The 26291-nt window shown below is 38.6% G+C and overlaps 1 protein-coding gene across 3 annotated transcripts in view; it reads left to right on the forward strand.

The window, feature by feature from the left end:
• TASP1 (taspase 1) overlaps positions 1 to 26291 on the forward strand; it is a 276754-nt gene that overhangs the window by 29947 nt on the left and 220516 nt on the right. Inside the window, exon 1 of one of the 3 annotated variants that reach the window (XM_030915489.1) lies at positions 11004 to 11025. The exons of the other annotated variants lie outside the window; for them this stretch is intronic. The gene's annotated coding sequence lies outside the window, so the exon portion shown is untranslated. Of the gene's footprint in view, positions 1 to 11003; positions 11026 to 26291 lie in introns of those variants that run through there. 3 annotated transcript variants of the gene reach the window in all.

A 26291-nucleotide genomic window follows, 5' to 3' on the forward strand; every position in this document is an offset into this window, starting at 1 on the left:
TTGGACTTAAATATTAACTTATTATTTTGAAAATGAACTTCAAATCAAACTAGACTTTTCAAAAAAATCCTCATTGAAACAATTTGAACTAACACCAAAGTATATCACTCCAAAGAATTTTGACCTGAGGCCAAAGCAGATCCCAAACCTCTGTGATCCAAATAAGGTTGAACCAAATTGTTTCTTTATTTACCTCTAGTTTCAGGAGTGAAATACTGTTTTTACTGTTTGTGATGAAGGAATATACTGTAAGTCCAAGCATACTGCACTGATTTTCACACTTTGTCTTGATAACTTCCTAAAGGATATTAAGCTTCCAACGTCATTTATCTTATCTTGATTGCATTATATCTTAATGGAAAACATAAGGAAAGTCCCTGGTGTGTGTATAATATGTATGGCTGTATTTGTGATGATTGCTCAGAAAGGTTTCTGTGTCTGTTTACCATTGACTGTCTCCCATTTTATTAACTTTTCTCCAGTTCATCTAATTTTTTTTCTAGGGTTGAATCCTAGCCCCAGAGTGGTTAGCTTTTGTAGTCTCTCATGGATCACTTGTAGCTTTTTTACTCCCAATATCCTCTGTGCTGTTGCGATAGATGCCTTTACAAGCCCCCTCAAGATGTGGTTCATGGAAAATGTGAAGTTAAGCAGCTGATGAATTCATTTAAGTTGGAATTCCTCAAGGTGAGGGCTGGATTAGAATTGTTGGAGGTAGCTTATTTTAAAAAATGATGATTCCCTAGCTTTCAACTCACATGGCCTGGACCAGAATCTTTGGGGATGGGAGTCTGGAAATTTTAATTCTTTGACTCTTCAAAAAAAACTTTGTGAGTTAATTGTGGATACATGCAGACATAAGAAATAATACAGAGAGATCCTTTGGACCCTTTAATTCACAATGGTAACAGGTTTTTAAAAATTTGCAATCTTATTTTGAGAATTTTATGGTCTCAAAACTTTTTTGTGTGTATAGTATACATACAGAAAACTATACACATTTATTTTAAGGGGACTGCTCCATGAATTCTTTTCAGAGTGAACGTAGTCCTGTGTCACTAGCACCCAGATCAGCGAACGGAACATTTCTGCCCTCCAGAAGGCCCCTTGTGCCCCCTTCAGTCACCTCAGGGTAACACCTGTCCTGACCTCTATTGCCATATGTTAGTCTTGCCTGTTCTAGAACTTCACGTAAATGGAATCATATATTATGTATTCTTTTGTGTCTGCCTTTTTTGTTTAATTGAAGTGAAATTCTTACAATACAAAATGAGGCATTTTAAAATGCATAATCCCATGGCATTAAAATGTTCACAGTGTTGTGTAACTACCACTTTCAGTTCCAAACATGTTTATCTCCCCAAAGGAAGCCTCATACTCATCAAGCAGTTGCTCTTCATTCTTTTATCCTTTCCCCCTTGTTGACCACCAATCTGCTTTCTGTCCATGGATTTGCCTTTTCTGGATATTTTATATAAATGAAATCATGCCATTTATGTGGCCTTCTCTGTCTGACTTTTTTCACTTAGAATAATGTTTTTGAAGTTTGTTCACAGTGTGGCATGTATCAGTACTTCATTTTTTGGGGGAGCAGTATTCAACATTATTCATGTATCTGTCACAGTTTGTTTCATTCCAAATCCATTCATCCGTTGATGGACATTTGAGTTGTTTCTACCTTTTGGCAATTGCATATAGTGTTGCTGGGAATACTTTTATATAAATATTAGAGTAAATTTTTTCAATTCTTTTGGGTATATACCTAGAAGTGAAATTGCTAGGTCATATGATAATTAATTCTATGTTTAACTTTTTTTTTTTTTTTTTTTTTGAGACGGAGTTTTGCTCTTGTTGCCCAGGCTGGAGCAATGGCACCATCTCAGTTCACCACAACCTCCGCCTCCCAGGTTCAAGCGATTCTCCTGCCTCAGCCTCCCGAGTAGCTGGGATTACAGGCGCCCACCACCATGCCTGGCTAATTTTTAAAAATATTTTCAGTAGAGATGGGGTTTCACCCTGTTGGCCAGGCTGGTTTCGAACTCCTGACCTCAAGTGATCCGCCTGCCTCAGCCTCCCAAAGTGCTAGGAATACAGGCATGAGCCACCGCGCCTGGCCTTTGTTTAACTTTTTGTTGAACCTTTTTCCATGGCAACTGAACAAACCCTTTTTGCATTTGCAGCAGCAATATGCAAGGTTATAATTTTTCTACATCTCTGTCAGCACTTGTTATTTTCTGTTTTTGTCATCATAGCTGTCCTTGTGGATGTGAAGTAAAATCTTTGTGGTTTTGGTTTTCATTTTTCTGATGGCGGTGATGTTGAATATATTAACATGTGCCTGTAGCCATTTGTGTATTTTTTTGGTAGAAATGTTTACTTATGTCTGTTCAAGTCTTTTGCCCATTTTCAAATTGCCTTTTTTGGGTTGTTATTGAAATTTGGAGATCTTTATATAGTCTAGATACTAGACTGTTGTACTTTTCTGTAAGTCTGAAATTGTGTCCAAAAAAAAAAAGGAAAAATAAATTGTAACTACTGCTATAGTTTTCTTTTTAATAAAAGCCCTCTGACCATCCCCAGTACTCCCATCACTTACCTGTTTTATTTTTTCACTCTCCTGTTTACTTCTGATATGTTATCTAATGTATTTAATTTCTTATTGTTTGTCTCCCTTGGCTAGAATTGAGGCTCCATGTAGGTAAGAATGTTTTTCTGTTTTGTCCACTGCTATATCCCCATGGTTTCGATCAAGGATTGGCCAACTATGGCCTGAAAGCCAAATCTGGGCAGATGCCTGGTTTTGAATGGCCTGCAAACTAAGAATGATTTTCACTTTTTTAAATGGTTGAAACAAAATCAAAAGAATAACAATATTTCATGACACCAGAAAAGTATATGAAATTCGTATCTCAGTATCCATATATGAAGTTTTATTGGAACATAGCCATGCTTATTCATTTGTGTATTTTCTCTGGCTGCTTTTGTGCTACAGTGGCAGAGCTCAGTAGTAGCATTGTCTATGTGGCCCACGAAGCCTGAACTAGTTTATATATGTTGCCTTTTACAGAAAAGATTTGCCTGGTACATTGGTGCCCAATAAATCTGTGTTGAATTAATGACTCTTAATCTATACTACCACAGAGGAATCTAAATTGGAAATCTTTTAACCATTCAATTCTTGAAATTTTGAACTTAACTGGCTGCTAAACAACAACAAAAAAAAATCCCCAAATGATTTTTTTTGGTCAGTAATACAGTTTCATTGGCCTCCATTCATCTTGTAAATGAAAACTGATGTTGAGATTCCAGAAAATTAGTAATTCTTAGAGTAGTGCTAGCTAAGATAGGCATATTATACAAGTTTTACTAGTGTTAGTTTGAAAAAGAGTATAATGACATGGAGTACATACCCTGTTTTTGTAACCCTTTTAAAAAGATGCAAGAAAATTCATTTCAAAAGCTGTTCCCCCACCTCTCTCAGGTTTTGAAGGTTAAAATACCTGCTTATCAATGAAGTTAGTAATTAAAATGATTTTTTTTTTTTTTTTGAGACAGTCTCACTCTGTCACCCAGCTGGAGTGTGCAGTGGTGCAGTCTTGGCTCATTATAGCCTTTATCTCCCAGGTTCAAGGTTCAAGTGATTCTCCTGCTTCAGCCTCCCGAGTAGCTGAGATTACAGGCACCCGCCATCACGCCTGACTAATTTTTGTATTTTTAGTGGAGATGGCATTTCATCATGTTGGCTGGACTGGTCACAAACTCAATTAAAATGATTTTGATAGGACACTCAATTTTCAACAAGAGTTATATATTCTACTTTATTTCATGTATCTAATGATGTGTTTGTTGAATTTGCACTTGACTGACAGAGTGTGAGTACTAACATATTAGTAATTTCCTGTTAATGTCTGACTTCTTCTTAAGGGAAGATTGGAAATTGGATAAACAGAAATCATTTTATATAAAAATGATTTTATAATGTGCCAGTCTAGTTTTTGTACAACATTTGAAAACTAAATTGTTTGCATCTGTAAGAGCTGTTAATAGAGGTCTCATAATAGATCCTCAGAGGTACAGTATACTTGGAGCCTTGCAAACAGTTCTTATATTATTTTATGCTTTCAACGAAGGACTTTAAATGGGTAATACAAGGTGTGGTTTATAGTGAAAGAGTAGATTTCTTTCAGATTTCTTGCAGATTTTTGCCTTGGCTTGGGGTTCCAAAATTTCATTAATAGGAAAGGGTTTCCATGTCGTTGTGGGAGAGTAGCTCCTGACTTGCCTTTTGGCCTTTCTGCCCTCTCTTTGCTGCATTGATTAGTCAAAGAGTGTCTCACTTTTTAAAGCTGTGTCTCCTTGAAAAGTTATGAGTAAACTTAAAATATATTTTGCTTTTAGAATTCCAGTTTTTAGAAATAGAAAATACTGTTGTCTAAGTTTGTTTAATTTCTCTTGTTTTAATCATGAAAAGATTAGATTCTTAACACTCCGCTACATTTTCCTGACATTTCTCTATAGGAGCAATCTATAAGAATTAATAAGTATCAGCTTGCTTAAGGGGTTATAGCTCACAATAATTACTCTGTTTATATCTAGTCACAATTAACTGCTATTCATTCATTCTGCAAATACTTATTGATTACCTACCTGCCATGTGCCAGGCATTGCCTTGCATATTGGGATATAGCACCTAAAAAGACAAATTCTTATATTTAAGGGGCTTACATTCTATTTGGAGAGGTAGACAAACAAAAATTATGTATAATGTCAGGTAGTGGAAAGTGCCATAAAGAGGAATAAAATAGAGATAAGAGAATGGTTGGGAATGGCTGGGGAAATGCTATTCTAGGTAAGTCAGTAAGGAGAGGACTCTCTGATAAAGCTGGGTTTTGAACAGAGACGTGAATGAAATGGAGAGAGAGCCATATGAAGATGTTGGGGAAGGGAGTTCTTGTTCAGAGGGAAAAGTACCCCACTGTCCCTTCATATTCCACTTCTTCTTTGTGATACTAATCACCGTGGGACCTCAGGTATTTATGCATACATGTACATGCATCTTTATACACACACAAACACACATGCACACACACATGCAGTATATATTTATGGGCCCTCTTCTTTCACTAGAATCTCTCACGAAGCTCAGCATCTCAAAGGAATGAATGAATAATAGATGCAACAGCCCTGAGGTAGGGGTGTTCTTGGTGTGCTCAAGGAATCGCAATGTGGGTTGGAGTGTGGTAAGGGAGAAGAATACGGGGAGTAGATTGGAAGAGGGAGAGAAGGGTCAGATCATATAGGGCCTTGTAAATGTTGAAAATTAGGACTTTGGATTTTATTCTAAGTGTGATGGGAAAGTATTGTAGGTTTATGAATAGAAGAGTGACAGAGTCTGACAGATTTTAAAAGGATCACTGGCTACTTAGTGGACATGATTATTAATTATGCAAAATGAGTTACATCAGAAGATCAGATGACCACTTAAAACATTTATGTATATTATTTTATTTATTTTTCTTTTTTTTTTATTATACTTTAAGTTCTAGGGTACATGTGCACAATGTGCAGGTTTATTACATATGTATACATGTGCCATGTTGGTGTGCTGCACCCATTAACTCGTCATTTACATTAGGTATATCTCCTAGTGCTATCCCTGCCCTCCCCCTACCCCATGACAGGACCCGGTGTGTGATGTTCCCCTTCCTGTGTCCAGGTGTTCTCATTGTTCACTTTGCACCTATGAGTGAGAACACGCAATGTTTGGTTTTCTGTTCTTGCGATAGTTTGCTGAGAATGATGGTTTCCAGCTGCATCCATGTCCCTACGAAGGACATGAACTCATCCTTTTGTATGACTGCATAATATTCCATGGTGTATATATGCCACATTTTCTTAATCCAGTCTGTCATCGATGGACATTTGGGTTGGTTCCAAGTCTTTGCTATTGTAAATAGTGCCGCAATAAACATACGTGTGCATGTGTCTTTATAGTAGCATGATTTATAATCCTTTGGATATATACCCAGTAATGGGATGGCTGGGTCAAATGGTATTTCTAATTCTAGATTCTGGAGGAATCGCCACACTGTCTTCCACAATGGTTGAACTCGTTTACAGTCCCACCAACAGTGTAAAAGTGTTCCTATTTCTCCACATCCTCTCCAGCACCTGTTGTTTCCTGACTTTTTAATGATCGCCATTCTAACTGGTGTGAGATGGTATCTCATTGTGGTTTTGATTTGCATTTCTCTGATGGCTAGAGATGATGAGCATTTTTTCATGTGTCTGTTGGCTGTATAAATGTATTCTTTTGAGAAATGTCTGTTCATATCCTTTACCCACTTTTTGATGGGGTTGTTTGTTTTTTTCTTGTAAATTTGTTTGAGTTCTTTATAGGTTCTGGATATTAGCTCTTTGTCAGATGAGTAGATTGCAAGAATGTTCTCCCATTCTGTAGGTGGCCTGTTCACTCTGATGGTAGTTTCTTTTGCTGTGCAGAAGCTGTTTAGTTAAATAAGATCCCATTTGTCAATTTTGGCTTTTGTTGCCATTGCTTTTGGTGTTTTAGACATGAAGTCCTTGCCCATGCCTATGTCCTGAATGGTATTGCCTAGGTTTTGTTCTAGGGTTTTTATGGTTTTAGGTCTAACATTTAAGTCTCTAATCCATCTTGAATTAATTTTTGTATAAGGTATACAGAAGGGATCCAGTTTCAGCTTTCTACATATGGCTAGCCAGTTTTCCCAGCACCATTTATTAAATAGGGAATCCTTTCCTCATTTCTTGTTTTTGTCAGGTTTGTCAAAGATCAGATGGTTGTAGATGTGTGGTATTATTTCTGAGTACTCTGTTCTGTTCCGTTGGTCTATATATCTGTTTTGGTACCAGTACCATGCTGTTTTGGTTACTGTAGCCTTGTAGTATAATTTGAAGTCGGGTAGTGTGATGCCTCCAGCTTTGTTCTTTTTGCTTAGGACTGTCTTGGCAATGCAGGCTCTTTTTCGGTTCAATATGAACTTTAAAGTAGTTTTTTCCAATTCTGTGAAGAAGATCATTGGTAGCTTGATGGGGATGGCATTGAATCTATGAATTACCTTGGGCAGTATGGCCATTTTCACAATATTGATTCTTCCTATCCATGAGCATGGAATGTTCTTCCATTTGTCTGTGTCCTCTTTTATTTCGTTAAGCAGTGGTTTGTAGTTCTCCTTGAAGAGGTCTTTCACATCCCTTGTAAGTTGGATTCCTAGGTATTTTATTCTCTTTGAAGCAATTGTGAATGGAAGTTCACTCATGATTTTGCTCTCTATTTGTCTGTCATTGGTGTATAGGAATGCTTGTGATTCTTGCACATTGATTTTGTATCCTGAGATTTTGCTCAAGTTGCTTATCAGCTTGAGATTTTGGGCTGAGACTGTGGGGTTTCTAAATATATACACTCATGTCATCTGCAAACAGGGGCAATTTGACTTCCTCTTTTCCTAATTGAATACCCTTAATTTTTTTCTCTTGCCTGATTGCCCTGGCCAGAACTTCCACCACTATGTTGAATAGGAGTGGTGAGAGAGGGCATCCCTGTCTTGCACCAGTTTTCAAAGGGAATACGTTGAGTTTTTGCCCATTCAGTATGATATTGACTGTGAGTTTGTCATAAATAGCTCTTATTATTTTGAGATATGTCCCATCAATACCTAATTTATTGAGAGTTTTTAGCCTGAAGGGCTGTTGAATTTTGTCGAAGGCCTTTTCTGCATCGATTGAGATAATCATGTGGTTTTTGTTGTTGGTTCTATTTATATGCTGGATTATGTTTATTGATTTGCATATGTTGAAGCAGCCTTGCATCCCAGGGATGAAGCCCACTTGATCATGGTGGATAAACTTTTTGATGTGCTGCTGGTTTCAGTTTGCCAGCATTTTACTGAGGGTTTTTGCATCAATGTTCATCAGGGATATTGGTCTAAAATTCTCTTTTTCTGTTGTGTCTCTGCCAGGCTTTGGTATCAGGATGATGTTGGCCTCATAAAATGAGTTAGGGAGGATTCCCTCTTTTTCTATTGAATAATTTCAGAAGGAATGGTACCAGCTCCTCCTTGTACCTATGGTAGAATTCGGCTGTGAATCCTTCTGGTCCTGGACTTTTTTTGGTTGGTAGGCTATTAATTATTGCCTCAATTTCAGAGCCTGTTATTGGTCTATTCAGGGATTCAACTTTTTCCTGGTTTAGTCTTGAGAGAGTGTATGTGTCCAGGAATTTATCCATTTCTTCTAGGTTTTCTAGTTGATTTGCGTAGAGGTGTTTATAGTATTCTCTGATGGTAGTTTGTATTTCTGTGGGATTCGTGGTGATATCCCCTTTATCATTTTTTATTGCGTCTATTTGATTCTTCTCTCTTTTCCTCTTTATTAGTCTTGCTAGCGGTCTATCAATTTTGTTGATCTTTTCAAAAAACCAACTCCTGGATTCATTGATGTTTTGAAGGGTTTTTTGTGTCTCTGTCTCCTTCAGTTCTGCTCTGATCTTAATTATTTCTTGCCTTCTGCTAGCTTTTGAATGTGTTTGCTCTTGCTTCTCTAATTCTTTTAATTTTGATGTGAGGGTGTCAATTTTAGATCTTTCCAGCTTTCTCTTGTGGGCATTTAGTGCTATAAATTTCCCTCTAAACCCTGCTTTAAATGTGTCCCAGAGATTCTGGTATGTTGTATCTTTGTTCTCATTGATTTCAGAGAACATCTTTATTTCTGCCTTCATTTCGTTATTTACCCAGTAGTCATTCAGGAGCAGGTTGTTCAGTTTCCATGTAGTTGAGCAGTATTGATTGAATTTCTTAATCCTGAGTTCTAATTTGATTGCACTGTGGTCTGAGAGACAGTTTGTTATAATTTCTGTTCTTTTACATTTACTGAGGAGTGCTTTAATTCCAACTATGTGGTCAATTTTGGAATAAGTGCGATGTGGTGCTGAGAAGAATGTATATTCTGTTGATTTGGGGTGGAGAGTTCTGTAGATGTCTATTAGATCTGCTTGGTGCAGAGTTGAGTTCAATTCCTGGATATCCTTGTTAACTTTCTGTCTCTTTGATCCTGTCTGATGTTGACAGTGGGGTGTTAAAGTCTCCCATTATTATTCTGTGGGACTCGAAGTCTCTTTGTAAGTCTCTAAGGATTTGTTTTATGAGTCTAGGTACTCCTGTATTGGGTGCATATATATTTAGGATAGTTAGCTCTTCTTGTTGAATTGATCCCTTTACCAATATATAATGGCCTTCTTTGTCTCTTTTGATCTTGGTTTAAAGTCTGTTTTATCAGAGAGTAGGATCGCAACCCCTGGGTTTTTTTGTTTTCCCTTTGCTTGGTAGATCTTCCTCCATCCCTTTATTTTGAACGTATGTGTGCCTCTGCTCGTGAGATGAGTCTCCTGGAAATAGCAAATTGATGGGTCTTGACTCTTTATCCAATTTGTCAGTCTGTGTCTTTTAATTGGAGCATTTAGCCAATTTACATTTAAGGTTAATATTGTTATGTGTGAACTTGATCCTGTCATTATGATGTTAGCTGGTTATTTTGCTCGTTATTTGATGGAGTTTCTTCCTAGCATTGATGGTCTTTACATTTTGGCAGTTTTGGCAGTGGCTGGTACTGGTTGTTCCTTTCCATGCTTAGTGCTTCCTTCAGGAGCTCTTGTAAAGCAGGCCTGGTGGTGACAAAATCTCTCAGCATTTGCTTGTCTGTAAAGGATTTTATTTCTCTTTCGCTTATGAAGCTTAATTTGTCTGGATATGAAATTCTGGGTTGAAAATTCTTTAAGAATGTTGAATATTGGCCCCCATTCTCTTCTGGCTTGTAGAGTTTCTGCCGAGAGATCCGCTGGTGGTCTGGTGGGCTTCCCTTTGTGGGTAACCTGACCTTTCTCTCTGGCTGCCCTTAAGATTTTTTCCTTCATTTCAACTTCGGTGAATCTGACAATTATGTGTCTTGGAATTGCTCTTCTCGAGGCGTATCTTTGTGGCGTTCTCTGTATTTCCTGAATTTGAATGTTGGCCTACCTTGCTAGATTGGGGAAGTTCTCCTGGATAATATCCTGCAGAGTGTTTTCCAACTTGGTGCCATTCTCCCCATCACTTTCAGGTACAACAATCAGATGTAGATTTGGTCTTTTCACATAGTCCCCTATTTGTTGGAGGCTTTGTTAATTTCTTTTTACTGTTTTTTCTCTAAACTTCTCTTCTCACATATTATTTTAAATTTATTATTTTTTTTAGGGAAAGGTCTCATGCTGTTGTCCAGGCTGGAGCACAGTGGTGCAATCATAGCTCACTGTAGCTTAGAGCTACTGAGCTCAAGCAGTCCCCCTGACCTCTGTCCCGAGTACCTGGGACTACAGGCATGCACCCTCATGCCCAGCTATTTAAAATAAAATTTTTGGACAGATCGGGTCCTACTGTGGTGCCCAGGCTGATCTTGTACTGCTGATCTTAAGTGATCCTCCTGTCTCACCCTTGAAAAGTGACTTTATTATTTATAAGGGGCAAGTTAGTATATAGGCTGATTAGTTTATGTCAAGTAATAGGCATACTACTTTTTTGTCAACTTTATTGGAGTATAATTTACATGCAACAAAATTGATCAGTGGTAAGTGTACAATTTAATGAGTTTTGACAAATACATACAATTGTGTAACCACCAGTACAATCATGATATATAACATTTCCATTACCCTCAAATTTCCCTCATACCTATCCACAGTGAATCCTCTCCTTCAGTGGCCCCTGGCCACTATTATCTGCTTTTTGTCATGATAGTTCAGTCTTTTCTAGATTTTATTCTAAATAGAATTATACAGTTTGTGATCTTTTGTGACTGGCTTCTTTCACTCACGTAATGCTTTTGAGATTCACCCATATTGCTGGGTGTATCAGGAATATATATATGTCTTTATGTAGACTTTATGTGAATTTATGTGAACATATGATTTCATTTCTCACAGGTAAAATACTTAGGAGTAGAATTGCTGAGTCTGTGGTGAGTGTATGCTTAACTTTAAAGAAAACTGCTAAACAATTTGCCATTTGCGTTCTCACTAGCAATGTATATAATTCATTCAGATTTCCATAGATAGATCTGCAGTTTTGCCAATACTTAGTTTTGTCAGTCTTTTAAATTTTAGTCATTTTAGTGGTTATATAATGGTATCTGGTGGTTTTAATTTGCATTTCCCTAATGACTACTGTTAATGTGAAATAATAATTTATGACCCTTGTGAAAGGTAGTAAGGCAGACTTTTTTCAAGGGAGGAACTATTGTGATAGCTGTAGGAACCACTGCTGTATTAGTTGCTTTTGCGTTGCTATAAAGGAATACCTGAGGCTGGATAATTTATAAAGAAAAGAGGTTTATTTGGCTCTTGGCTCTGCAGGCTATACAAGCATCTGTCATCAGCTCAGCTTCTGGTGAGACCTCAGGAAGTTTAAAATAATGGTGGGAGACAAAGGAGGAGTTGGTATATCACATGGTGAGAGAGGCAGCAAGAAAGAGAGGGAAGAGGTGACAGGCTGTTTTAAACAACCAGATCTCACATGGACTCATACAGTGAAAACTAACTAATTGCTTTGAGAAGAGCACCAAGCCATTTATGAAGGATCCACCCCCATGACCCAGATACCTCCTACTAGGCCCACCTCCAACACTGGAGGTCCCATTTCAGCATGAGATTGGAAGGAGACAAAACATCCAGACCATATCAACTGCTATGGGATTTTCTAGTGAGGAAGAGAGATTGGGCTCAGTTCTGAATACAGCATAGACAAGTGACAATTTATAGCTAAAAAGCTGGGTGAGGGTCAGTGGATGGAAAATTACCAAGAGGAAACATCACAGGTAAGGGGTGATTCTAGCTAAATCGACATCGACCTAACAGAATTCTTGCTGGAGACAGACCACAGTGATGAGATGTCACTTGGGGGATGGTGGAGAATGAGGCATCTGATTAAATATCGAGGATGACCAGATATCAAGGGTGGGAGTATCTTGTCAGACTGATTTAGCAAGATTCTTATTAACGTTGAACAGTGCAGAGATAAACATGGAAGTCCAAAAGTCTAGCCCAATTGAAAAATAGTTCAGGGGAATTTGAATAGAGTTTGGTCAATAAGAGACACTTTATGGCTAATGATGCTAAGCATGTTTTCATGTGTTATTTGCAATCTGTGTAAAACTGCCCCTTAAAAACTTTGGATTGTCTTACTGCATTGTATGGGTTTTTAAAAATAAATTCTGGATAGAAGTCCTTTAAGAGATAATATGTTTGATAAAATCTTTCTCTCAGACTGTGGTTTGATTTTTCTTTAATAAAACTTATTTATTTTCATTTTTTTGAGACAGGGTATTGTTGTGTTTCCCAGGCTGGAGAGTGGTGGCATGATCATGGCTCACTGCAGCCTCCACCTCCCAGGCTCAATCGATCCTCCCACCTCAGCCGCCAGGGTAGCTGGGACTACATGCTTGTACCACCATGCTTGGCAAATTTTTGTATATATATATATATATATATATTTTTTTTTTTTGTTTGTTTGTTTGTTTTGTAGAGACTGAGTTTCATCATTTTTCTCAGACTGGTCTTGAACTGCTGGATTCAAGCTGTCTGCCCCCTTCGGCTTCCCAGAGTGTTGGGATTAGGTGTGAGTCACCGTGCCTGGCCCATTTTTCTTTTTCTGGGATGGAGTCTCACTTTATCTCCCAGGCTGGAGTGCAGTGGTGTGATCTCAGGTCACTGCAACCTCCACATTCCGGGTTCAAGCGATTCTCTAGCCTCAGCCTCCAGAATAGCTGGGATTACAGATGCACGCCAGCATGCCCAGCTGCTTTTTGTATTTTTAGTAGAGACGGGGTTTTACCATGTCGACCGGGCTGGTCTTGAACTCCTGACCTCAGGTGATCCACCTGCCTCGGCCTCCCAAAGTGCTGAGATTACAGGCATGAGCCACTGTGCCTGGCCCCATTTTTCTTTAATAAACTTATTTTAGAACAGTTTAAAGATTTACAAAACAATTGTGAAGATATTTTAGAGCAGGGATTCGTAACCCCAGGGCCCCGAACTGGTATCAGTCTGTGGCCTGTTAGGAACTGGGCCACACAGCAGGAGGTGAGTGGTGGGTGAGTGAACATTACCGCCTGAGCTCTGCTTCCTGTCAGATCAGTAGTGGCGTTAGATTCTCATAGCAGCAGGAGCCCTATTGTGAACTGCGCATATGAGAAATCTAGGTTGCACGCTCTTTATGAGAATCTAATTCTTGATGATCTGCGGTGGAACAGTTTCATTTTAAAACCATTCCCCACCCATCCATGGAAAAATTGTCTTCCATGAAACTGGTCTCAGTGGTGCCAAAAAGGTTGGGGACCTCTGGTTTAGAGAATTCTCATATGCTAATATCCAGTTTCCCTAATTAGCATCTTAATTAGCAGGTACATTTGTCATAATTAATGAACCTATAGTGATACATTATTAACTGACATCCATACTTCATTCAGATTTTCCTAGTTTTTGCCTAATGTCTTTTTTCTCTTCCAGGATTCCATCCAGGATACCACATTACATTTTTAGTTGTCGTGTTTCTAGGATTCTCTTGCCTGTGACAGTTTCTCAGACTTTCCTTGTTTTTTTTGTGACCATAACCTTTTTGAGGAGTACTAGTCCAGTGTTTTGTGGAGTGTCCCTCAATTAAGATTTGTATGATATTTTTGTCATGATTACCATGGGGTTATGGGTTTTTAGGTGGAAGGCCTTCGAGATAAATTTTCATTCTCATCATACGATATCAAGGGTACATATTATGACCATGACTTATTGCTGTTGATGTTGACTTCTGTCACATGCCTTACACAGTGTAGTGTTTGCTGGGTTTTTCCACAGTAAAGGTATTCTTTATTCACCCTACACATTTACTGTATTCTTCAGAAAGAAGTCAGTATACATACCTCACACTTAAGGAATGGAGAGTTATGCTTCACCTTTTTGAGCATGGAATAGCTAATATTTTTGGAATTCTTTTGCAAAAATTTTCTTTTTCCTCCTATTTATTTATTCATTCAGTAATGAATCTCTATCAGTATGGACTCATGGATATTTTATCCTTTTAGTTGTAGTCTAATACTGCTTTATTTATTTTGTTGCTCAAATTGTTTCTGCTTTGGCCATTGGGAGCTCTTTCAGTTGGCCCTTGTGGCCCTTTGATATATCCCCATCATTGTGAGTTCTTTTTTTTAATTTTTGAGCCCTTCCTTACTTTCCGGTAGGATAAGATGCTCCAGGCTTATTTCTTTTTTTTCTTTTGAGAGTGTCTCACTCTGTTGCCCAGGCTGGTGGAGTGCAGCAGCATGATCACAGCTCACTGCAACCTCAGCCTCCCAGGCTCAAGCCATCCTCCCACCTCAGCCTCTCAATAGCTGGGACTACAGGTGCTTGCCATCACGCCTGGTTAATTTTTGTATTTTTTTTTTTTTTTTAGAGATGGGGTTTCACTGTGTTTCCCAGGCTGGTCTGGAGCTCCTGAGCTCAAGTGATTCTCCTGCCTGGGCCTCCCAGAGTGTTGGGATTACAGGTGTGAGCCACCACACCCGGCCAGGCTTACCTTGTACATTTCTTGCCTCAGTCCTAGAATCATCCATTTCTCCAAGGAAGACTTTTACCTTATTGGAGAATAGTATTAGAATCCAAGACTTGGGTGCTAGGTGTGCTTATTGGAGTATCATTGTTTATGGGGCCTCTCAGCTGACAGAGCAAGGAAATATATGTTTTTGTACTAACCTATGTATGTATGTATGTGTGTGTATACATACACATATTTATGTATATATATAATGGCTTGCTTTTTCTTAATAATTGCTTTTTAACAGTAAAAACGTAATTGATAAAATTCAATTATTTTTTCTTGTATAATTTATGTTTTTCTGTATAAGAAATCCTTGCCTAATGTAAGGTCACAATACTTTATCCTATTTTTTCTTTTACAGTGTTTATAGTTTTAACCCCTACATGTAGGTGTATGGTCCTTTTCAAAAAGAATTTTTCCTGAATTCTAGTGTGAGGTAAATGTCTTTTATTTCCTTTGTATATTTTTCTAGTATAATTTCTTGAAAATGTTATTCTTTCTCCATTGAATTGCCTTGCCACCTTTAGCGAAAATTGACCATTTCTCTGTGTGTCTATTTCTGGACTCTATTCCATTTCTTTCATCTATATATGTAAATTTATGTCAATGCCACACTCTTGAAATCTTGAAATTAGGCAATGTGAGTCCCTACATTTCTTTTCCAGAGATTTCTTTGCTATCCTAGTTTCTCTGCATTTACATGAGTATTTTAAAACTGACTTGTCAACCTTTACAAGAAGAGAAAGACTGTTGGAATTTATATTGGGATTATATTAATATTGGAATTTACATTGGAATTTATATTGTGTTGAACCTGTTAATCAATTTAATAATACTGAATTTTCCAATTCATGAACATAGTATTTATTTCCATTTATTGAGATTTAAAAAATATCTCTCAAGATTATTTTGTGGTTTCCAGTGTACAGATCTTGTATATATTATGTTTATTCCCAAGTATTTCATGTTTTGATGCTATGATAATTGGTATTAAAAACATTTAATTTCCAATAGTTTGTTGCTACTATATAGAAAAAGTTTTTGTTTATATATTGGTCTTGTAGCCTATGAGCTTACTAACTCAGTGATTCACTTAGCTTGTTTTTAAAATATAGACACACAGATATAGGGATAACTGTTTTTCATAAATAAGTTTTTATGTGGTTGAGAAAGTTCCCTTCTATTCCTTGTCTTCCAGGATCTTTTTTTTCTTTCTTTTTTTTTCTTTTCTTTTTTTTTAAATTTCTTTCTTTTTATTATACTTTAAGTTCTAGGGTACATGTGCATAACGTGCAGGTTTGTTACATATGTATACTTGTGCCATGTTGGTGTGCTGCACCCATCAACTCGTCAGCACCCATCAATTCATCATTTATATCATGTATAACTCCCCAACGCAATCCCTCCCCACTTCCCCCTCCCCATGATAGGCCCCAGTGTGTGATGTTCCCCTTCGCGAGTCCAAGTGATCTCATTGTTCAGTTCCCACCTATGAGTGAGAACATGCAGTGTTTGGTTTTCTGTTCTTGTGATAGTTTGCTAAGAATGATGGTTTCCAGCTGCATCCATGTCCCTACAAAGGATGCAAACTCATCCTTTTTTATGGCTGCATAGTATTCCATGGTGTATATGTGCCACATTTTCTTAATCCAGTCTGTCACAGATGGACATTTGGGTTGATTCCAAGTCTTTGCTATTGTGAATAGTGCCGCAATAAACATACGTGTGCATGTGTCTTTGTAGTAGAATAATTTATAATCCTTTGGGTATATACCCAGTAGTGGGATGGGTGGGTCATATGGTACATCTAGTTCTAGATCCTTGAGGAATTGCCATACTGTGTTCCATAATGGTTGAACTAGTTTACAATCCCACCAACAGTGTAAAAGTGTTCCTATTTCTCCACATCCTCTCCAACACCTGTTGTTTCCTGACTTTTTAATGATCGCCATTCTAACTGGTGTGAGATGGTATCTCATTGTGGTTTTGATTTGCATTTCTCTGATGGCGAGTGATGATGAGCATTTTTTCATGTGTCTGTTGGCTGTATGAATGTCTTCTTTTGAGAAATGTCTGTTCATATCCTTTGCCCACTTTTTGATGGGGTTGTTTGTTTTTTTCTTGTATATTTGTTTGAGTTCTTTGTAGATTCTGGATATTAGCCCTTTGTCAGATGAGTAGATTGCAATAATGTTCTCCCATTCTGTAGGTTGCCTGTTCACTCTGATGGTAGTTTCTTTTGCTGTGCAGAAGCTCTTTAGTTTAATTAGATCCCATTTGTCAATTTTGGGTTTTGCTGCCGTTGCTTTTGGTGTTTTAGACATGAAGTCTTTGCCCATGCCTATGTCCTGAATGGTACTACCTAGATTTTCTTCTAGGGTTTTTATGGTATTAGGTCTAACATTTAAGTCTCTAATCCATCTTGAATTAATCTTCATATAAGGAGTAAGGAAAGGATCCAGTTTCAGCTTTCTACTTATGGCTAGCCAATTTTCCCAGCACCATTTATTAAATAGGGAATCCTTTCCCCATTTCTTGTTTCTCTCAGGTTTGTCAAAGATCAGATGGCTGTAGATGTGTGGTATTATTTCTGAGGACTCTGTTCTGTTCCATTGGTCTATATCTCTGTTTTGGTACCAGTACCATGCTGTTTTGGTTACTGTAGCCTTGTAGTATAGTTTGAAGTCAGGTAGCGTGACGCCTCCAGCTTTGTCCTTTTGACTTAGGATTGTCTTGGCAATGCGGGCTCTTTTTTGGTTCCATATGAACTTTAAAGCAGTTTTTTCCAATTCTGTGAAGAAACTCATTGGTAGCTTGATGGGGATGGCATTGAATCTATAAATAACCTTGGGCAGTATGGCCATTTTCATGATATTGATTCTTCCTATCCATGAGCATGGTATGTTCTTCCATTTGTTTGTGTCCTCTTTGATTTCACTGAGCAGTGGTTTGTAGTTCTCCTTGAAGAGGTCCTTGACATCCCTTGTAAGCTGGATTCCTAGGTATCTGATTCTCTTTGAAGCAATTGTGAATGGAAGTTCATTCATGATTTGGCTCTCTGTTTGTCTGTTACTGGTGTATAAGAATGCTTGTGATTTTGCACATTAATTTTGTATCCTGAGACTTTGCTGAAGTTTCTTATCAGCTTAAGGAGATTTTGGGCTGAGACAATGGGGTTTTCTAAATATACAATCATGTCATCTGCAAACAGGGACAATTTGACTTCTTCTTTTCCTAACTGAATACCCTTGATTTCTTTCTCTTGCCTGATTGCCCTGGCCAGAACTTCCACCACTATGTTGAATGGGAGTGGTGAAAGAGGGCATCCCTGTCTTGTGCCAGTTTTCAAAGGGAATTTTTCCAGTTTTTGCCCATTCAGTATGATATTAGCTGTGGGTTTGTCATAAATAGCTCTTATTATTTTGAGGTACGTTCCATCAATACCGAATTTATTGAGCGTTTTTAGCATGAGGGGCTGTTGAATTTTGTCAAAAGCCTTTTCTGCATCTATTGAGATAATCATGTGGTTCTTGTCTTTGGTTCTGTTTATATGCTGGATTACATTTATTGATTTGCGAATGTCGAACCAGCCTTGCATCCCAGGGATGAAGCCCACTTGATCATGGTGGATCAGCTTTTTGATGTGCTGCTGAATCCGGTTTGCCATTATTTTATTGAGGATTTTTGCATCAATGTTCATCAGGGATATTGGTCTAAAATTCTCTTTTTTTGTTGTGTCTCTGCCAGGCTTTGGTATCAGGATGATGTTGGCCTCATAAAATGAGTTAGGGAGGATTCCCTCTTTTTCTATTGATTGGAATAGTTTCAGAAGGAATGGTACCAGCTCCTCCTTGTACCTCTGGTAGAATTCAGCTGTGAATCCATCTGGTCCTGGACTTTTTTTGGTGGGTAGGCTATTAATTGTTACCTCAATTTCAGAGCCTGCTATTGGTCTATTCAGGGATTCAACTTTTTCCTGGTTTAGTCTTGGGAGAGTGTAAGTGTCCAGGAAATTATCCATTTCTTCTAGATTTTCTAGTTGATTTGCGTACAGGTGTTTATAGTATTCTCTGATGGTAGTTTGTATTTCTGTGGGGTCGGTGGTGATATCCCTTTATCATTTTTTATTGCGTCTATTTGATTCCTCTCTCTTTTCTTCTTTATTAGTCTTGCTAGCGGTCTGTCAATTTTGTTGATCTTTTCAAAAAACCAACTCCTGGATTCATTGATTTTTTTGGAGGGTTTTTTGTTTCTCTATCTCCTTCAGTTCTGCTCTGATCTTAGTTATTTCTTGCCTTCTGCTAGCTTTTGAATGTGTTTGCTCTTGCCTCTCTAGTTCTTTTAATTGTGATGTTAGAGTGTCAATTTTAGATCTTTCCTGCTTTCTCTTGTGGGCATTTAGTGCTATCAATTTCCCTCTACACACTGCTTTAAATGTGTCCCAGAGATTCTGGTATGTTGTATCTTTGTTCTCATTGGTTTCAAGGAACATCTTTATTTCTGCGTTCATTTCGTTATGTACCCAGTAGTCATTCAGGAGCAGGTTGTTCAGTTTCCATGTAGTTGAGCGGTTTTGATTGAGTTTCTTAGTCCTGAGTTCTAGTTTGATTGCACTGTGGTCTGAGAGACAGTTTGTTATAATTTCTGTTCTTGTACATTTGCTGAGGAGTGCTTTACTTCCAATTATGTGGTCAATTTTGGAGTAAGTGCGTTGTGGTGCTGAGAAGAATGTATATTCTGTTGATTTGGGGTGGAGAGTTCTATAGATGTCTATTAGGTCTGCTTGGTGCAGAGATGAATTCAATTCCTGGATATCCTTGTTAACTTTCTGTCTCGTTGATCTGTCTAATGTTGACAGTGGAGTGTTGAAGTCTCCCATTATTATTGTATGGGAGTCTAAATCTCTTTGTAAGTCTCTAAGGACTTGCTTTATGAATCTGGGTGCTTCTGTATTGGGTGCATATATATTTAGGAGAGTTAGCTCTTCCTGTTGAATTGATCCCTTTACCATTATGTAATGGCCTTCTTTGTCTCTTTTGATCTTTGATGGTTTAAAGTCTGTTTTATCAGAGACTAGGATTGCAACCCCTGCTTTTTTTTGTTCTCCATTTGCTTGGTAGATCTTCCTCCATCCCTTTATTTTGAGCCTATGTATGTCTCTGCCTGTGAGATGGGTCTCCTGAATACAGCAGACTGATGGGTCTTGACTCTTTATCCAGTTTGCCAGTCTGTGTCTTTTAATTGGAGCATTTAGTCCATTTACATTTAAGGTTAATATTGTTATGTGTGAACTTGATCCTGCCATTATGATATTAACTGGTTATTTTGCTCGTTAGTTGATGCAGTTTCTTCCTAGCCTCGATGGTCTTTGCATTTTGGCATGTTTTTGCAATGGCTGGTACCGGTTGTTCCTTTCCATGTTTAGTGCTTCCTTCAGGGTCTCTTGTAAGGCAGGCCTGGTGGTGACCAAATCTCTAAGCATTTGCTTATCTGTAAAGGATTTTATTTCTCCTTCACTTATGAAGCTTAGTTTGGCTGGATATGAAATTCTGGGTTTAAAATTCTTTTCTTTAAGAACGTTGAATATTGGCCCCCACTCTCTTCTGGCTTGTAGAGTTTCTGCCGAGAGATCTGCTGTTAGTCTGATGGGCTTCCCTTTGTGGGTAACCCGACCTTTCTCTCTGGCTGCCCTTAAGATTTTTTCCTTCATTTCAACTTTGGTGAATCTGGCAATTATGTGTCTTGGAGTTGCTCTTCTGGAGGAGTATCTTTGTGGCGTTCTCTGTATTTCCTGAATTTGGATGTTGGCCTGCCCTACTAGGTTGGGGAAGTTCTCCTGGATGATATCCTGAAGAGTGTTTTCCAACTTGATTCCGTTTTCCCCCTCACTTTCAGGCACCCCAATCAGACGTAGATTTGGTCTTTTTACATAATCCCATACTTCTTGCAGGCTTTGTTCATTTCTTTTTATTCTTTTTTCTTTTGGTTTCTCTTCTCGCTTCATTTCATTCATTTGATCCTCAATCGCTGATACTCTTTCTTCCAGTTGATCGAGTCGGTTACTGAAGCTTGTGCATTTGTCGCTATTTCTCGTGTCATGGTTTTCATCTCTGTCATTTCGTTTATGACCTTCTCTGCATTAATTAGTCTAGCTGTCAATTCTTCCACTCTTTTTTCAAGATTTTTAGTTTCTTTCCGCTGGGTACGTAATTCCTCCTTAACTCTGAGAAGTTTGATGGACTGAAGCCTTCTTCTCTCATCTCGTCAAAGTCATTCTCTGACCAGCTTTGATCCGTTGCTGGCGATGTGCTGTGCTCCTTTGCAGGGGGAGATGCGCTCTTATTTTTTGAATTTCCAGCTTTTCTGCCCTGCTTCTTCCCCATCTTTGTGGTTTTATCTGTCTCTGGTCTTTGATGATGGTGATGTACTGATGGGGTTTTGGTATAAGTGTCCTTCCTGTTTGATAGTTTTCCTTCTGACAGTCAGGACCCTCAGCTGTAGGTCTGTTAGAGATTGTTTGAGGTCCACTCCAGACCCTGTTTGCCTGGGTATCAGCAGCAGAGGTTGCCGAAGATAGAATATTGCTGAACAGCGAGTGTACCTGTCTGATTCTTACTTTGGAAGCTTCCTCTCAGGGGTGTACTCCACCCTGTGAGGTGTGGGGTGTCAGACTGCCCCTAGTGGGGGTGTCTCCCAGTTAGGCTACTCAGGGGTCAGGGACCCACTTGAGCAGGCAGTCTGTCCCTTCTCAGATCTCAACCTCCGTGTTGGGAGATCCACTGCTCTCTTCAAAGCTGTCAGACAGAGTCGTTTGCGTCTGCAGAGGTTCTGCTGCTTTTTTGTTGTTGTTATTTATTTGTGTCCTGTCCCCAGAGGTGGAGTCTACAGAGACAGGCAGGTTTCCTTGAGCTGCTGTGAGCTCCACCCAGTTTGAGCTTCCCAGTGGCTTTGTTTACCTACTTAAGCCTCAGCAGTGGCGGGCGCCCCTCCCCCAGCCTCGCTGCTGCCTTCCATTAGATCGCAGACTGCTGTGTTAGCAATGAGGGAGGCTCCGTGGGCGTGGGACCCTCCCGGCCAGTTGTGGGATATATTCTCCTGGTGTGCCCGTTTGCTTAAAGGGCAGTATTGGGGTGGGAGTTACCCGATTTTCCAGGTGTTGTGTGTCTCAGTTCCCCTGGCTAGGAAAAGGGATTCCCTTCCCCCTTGCGCTTCCCAGGTGAGGGGATGCCTCACCCTGCTTCAGCTCTCGCTGGTCGGGCTGCAGTAGCTGACCAGCACCGATTGTCCGGCATTCCCCAGTGAGATGACCCCAGTACCTCAGTTGAAAATGCAGAAATCACCGGTCTTCTGTGTCGCTCGCGCTGGGAGCTGGAGACTGGAGCTGTTCCTATTCGGCCATCTTGCTCCCGACTCTCTTTTTTTTCTTTTTTTAAATCATGAATGGATGTTGGATTTAATTAGCCTCTTTATCTGTATCTACTGAGATGATCTATGGTTTTTCCCTTTTTCTCTTAATACGGTGAATTACATTGATTTTTTTTAAAATTATACTTTAAGATCTTGAGTACATGTGCACAACATGCAGGTTTGTTACATAGGTATACATGTGCCATGTTGGTTTGCTGTACCCATCAACTCGTCATTTACATTAGATATTTATTCTAATGCTATCCCTCCCCTAGTCCCCCACTGCCTGACAGGCTCTGATGTGTGATGTTCCCTGCCCTGTGTCCAAGTGTTTCATTGTTCAGTTCCCACCTATGAGTGAGAAAATGCTGTGTTTGGTTTTCTGTCCCTGTCATAGTTTGTGAGAATAATGGTTTCCAGCTTCATCCATGTCCCTGGATGAACTCATTCTTTTTTATGGTTGCATAGAATTTCATGGACATGAACTCATCCCTTTTTATGGTTGCATAGAATTCCATGGTGTATATGTGCCACATTTTCTTAATTCATTGATGGACATTTGGGCTGGTTCCAAGTCTTTGCTATTGTGAATAGTGCCAAAATAAATGTACGTGTGCAGGTGTCTTTATAGTAGCATTATTTATAATCCTTTGGGTATATACCCAGTAATGGGATCACTGGGTCAAATGATCTTTCTAGTTCTAGATCCTTGAGGAATCGCCACACTGTCTTCCACAGTGGTTGAACTAATTTACATTCCCACCAACAGTGTAAAAGCGTTCCTATTTCTCCACATCCTCTCTAGCTTGTGTTCTAATTGGTGTGAGATGGTATCTCATTGTGGTTTTGATTTGCATTTCTCTGATGGCTAGAGATGATGAGCATTTTTTCATGTGTCTGTTGGCTGCATAAATGTCTTCTTTTGAGAAGTGTCTGTTCATAGCCTTTGCCCACTTTTTGATGGGGTTGTTTTTTTCTTGTAAATTTGTTTAAGTTCTTTGTAGATTCTGGATATAAGCCCTTTGTCGGATGGGTAGATTGCAAAAATTTTCTCCCATTCTGTAGGTGGCCTGTTCACTCTGATGGTAGTTTCTTTTGTTGTACAGAAGCTTTTTAGTTTAATTGGATCCCATTTGTCAATTTTGGCTTTTGTTGCCATTGCTTTTGGTGTTTTAGTCATGAAGTCCTTGCCCATGCCTATGTCCTGAATGGTATTGCCTAGGTTTTCTTCTAGGGTTTGTATGGTTTTAGGTCTAACATTTAAGTCTTTAATCCATCTTGAATTAATTTTTGTATAAGGTGTAAGGAAGGGATCCAGTTTCAGCTTTCTACATATGGCTAGCCAGTTTTCCCAGCACCATTTTTAAAAGAGGGAATCCTTTCCCCATTTCTTGTTTGTGTCAGGTTTGTCAAAGATCAGATGGCTGTAGATGTGTGGTATTATTTCTGAGGGCTCTCTTCTATTTCATTGGTCTATACATCTGTTTTGGTACCAGTATCATGCTGTTTTGGTTACTATAGCCTTGTAGTATAGTTTGAAGTCTGATAGTGTGATGCCTCCAGCTTTATTCTTTTTGCTTATGATTGTCTTGGCAATGTGGGCTCTTTTTCAGTTCCATATGAACTCTAAAGTAGTTTTTTCCAATTCTGTGAAGAAAGTCATTGGTAGCTTGACGGGGATGGCATTGACTCTATGAATTACCTTGGGCAGTATGGCCATTTTTCACGATATTGATTCTTCCTATCCATGAGCATGGAATGTTCTTCCATTTGTCTGTGTCCTCTTTTATTTCGTTAAGCAGTGGTTTGTAGTTCTCCTTGAAGAGGTCTTTCACATCCCTTGTAATTTGGATACCTAGGTATTTTATTCTCTTTGTAGCAATGGAGAATGGGAGTTCACTCATGATTTTGCTCTCTATTTGTCTGTTATTGGTGTATAGGAATGCTTGTGATTTTTGCACATTGATTCTGTATCCTGAGACTTTGCTGATGTTGCTTATCAGCTTAAGGAAATTTTGTACTGAGATGATGGGGTTTTCTAAATATACAATCATGTCATCTGCAAACAGGGACAATTTGACTTCCTCTTTTCCTAATTGAATACCCTTAATTTTTTTCTCTTGCCTGATTGCCCTGGCCAGAACTTCCAACACTATGTTGAATAGGAGTGGTGAGAGAGGGCATCCTTGTCTTGTGCCAGGTTTCAAAGGGAATTTTTCCAGTTTTTGCCCATTCAATATAATATTGAATGTGAGTTTGTCATAAATAGCTCTTATTATTTTGAGATACGTTCCATCAGTACTTAGTTTACTGAGAGATTTTAGCATGAAGGGCTTTAGAATTTTGTCGAAGGCCTTTTCTGCATCGATTGAGATAATCATGTGGTTTTTGTTGGTTCTATTTATGTGATGGATTACGTTTATTGATTTGCATATGTTGAACCAGCCTTGCATCCCAGGGATGAAGCCCACTTGATCGTGATGGATAAGCTTTTTGATGTGCTGCTGGATTTGCTTTGCCAGTATTTCATTGAGGATTTTTGCATCGATGTTCATCAAGGTTATTGGTCTGAAATTCTCTTTTTCTGTTGTGTCTCTGCCACGCTTTGGTCAATCAGGATGATGCTGGCCTCATAAAATGAGTTAGGGAGGATTCCCTCTGTTTCTATTGATTGGGATAGTTTCATAAGGAATGGTACCAGCTCTCTTTGTACCTCTGGTAGAATTCGGCTGTGAATCCGTCTGGTCCTGGACTTTTTTTGATTGGTAGGCTATTAATTATTGCCTCAATTTCAGAGCCTCTTGTTGTTCTATTCAGAGATTCAACTTCTTCCTGGTTTAGTCTTGGGAGGGTGTATGTGTCCAGGAATTTATCCATTTCTTCTAGATTTTCTAGTTTATTTGCATAGAGTTGTTTATAGTATTCTCTGACGGTAGTTTGTATTTCTGTGGGGTCAGTGGTGATATCCCCTTTATCATTTTTGGTTGCATCTATTTGATTCTTCTCTTTTTTCTTCTTTATTAGTCTCGCTAGCGGTCTATTCTCCAGGCATGGGAGAGAATCTCCTGGTCTGTCAGTTGCTAAGACTATGGGAAAAGCACAGTATTTGGTCAGAAGTGTCCCGTTTTTCCAGGTGTAGTCTGTCACGGCTTCCCTTAGGTAGGAAAGGGAAATCCCCTGATTCCTGGTGCTTCCCAGGTGAGGCGATGCCCCACCCTGCTTCGGCTCACCCTCCGTGGCCTCCATCCACCATCCGACCAGTCTCAGTGACATGAACCAGGTACCTCAGTTGGAAATGCAAAAATCACCCATCTTCTGTGTTGGTCATGTTGGGAGCTGCGGACTGAAGCTGTTCCTATTCAGACATCTTGGAATGGAAGGCGATTTTTTTAAAACTGTTAAATCAGCCTTGCATTTCTGGAATAAATGCTACTTGATTATGATGTATTATCATCTTTAAGTTAATTAAGGAAATTCTCTTCTATTCCTAGATTTCTGAGAGTTTTTAACATCATGAATGGATACTGAGATATTTTTAGGATGTTTTTGCAGCAACTATTGATATGATCATGTGATTTTTCCTAGTCTTTTAATTGATTTTCTAATGTTGGACTAGTCTTGTATTATTGGGATGTATCTCACTTGGCTCTAATCTATTGTTCTTTTTATATATTGCTGGATTACATTTGTTAGTATTTTGTTAAGGATTTTGGCACGTATATTCAAGAGGGATGATGTTCCTCATTCTGAAGAAATTTGTAGCATTCAGTGCTTGCTAGAAAAGAAGGAAGATCTGAAATCAGTTATTTAACCTATCATTTTAAGAAACTAGAAAAAGAGAAGCATGTCATCCAAAGTATGCAAAAAGAAAAAACAGATATAAAGATGAGAGTAGAAATCAATGAAATAGAAAACAGAAAGTCAACCAAACCAATAGTTAAGTTAGTTCTTTAAAAGATTAATAAAATTTATCAACATCAAGCCAGACGGATTAGGAATGTAAAAGAAGAGTGAGACATCACTAATATGAGCAATGAGAGAAGGGATGTTTTGATATATTTCTGGTAATATCTTCTAATATGCTTTTACTTTTAGCTATCTGTGCTTTTATAATTAAGGACAGTTTCTTGTAAAGTTTTCTGACAGTCAATGAACCTCTAATTCAAGTCCTTAGACAATTTGAATATAATGTAATTTTTTTTTTTTTTTGAGACAGAGTTTCGCTTTCATTGA

Source organism: Rhinopithecus roxellana, chromosome 13 (genome assembly GCF_007565055.1).
Source record: "Rhinopithecus roxellana isolate Shanxi Qingling chromosome 13, ASM756505v1, whole genome shotgun sequence".
In the NCBI taxonomy this organism is placed as follows: Eukaryota; Metazoa; Chordata; class Mammalia; order Primates; family Cercopithecidae; genus Rhinopithecus; species Rhinopithecus roxellana.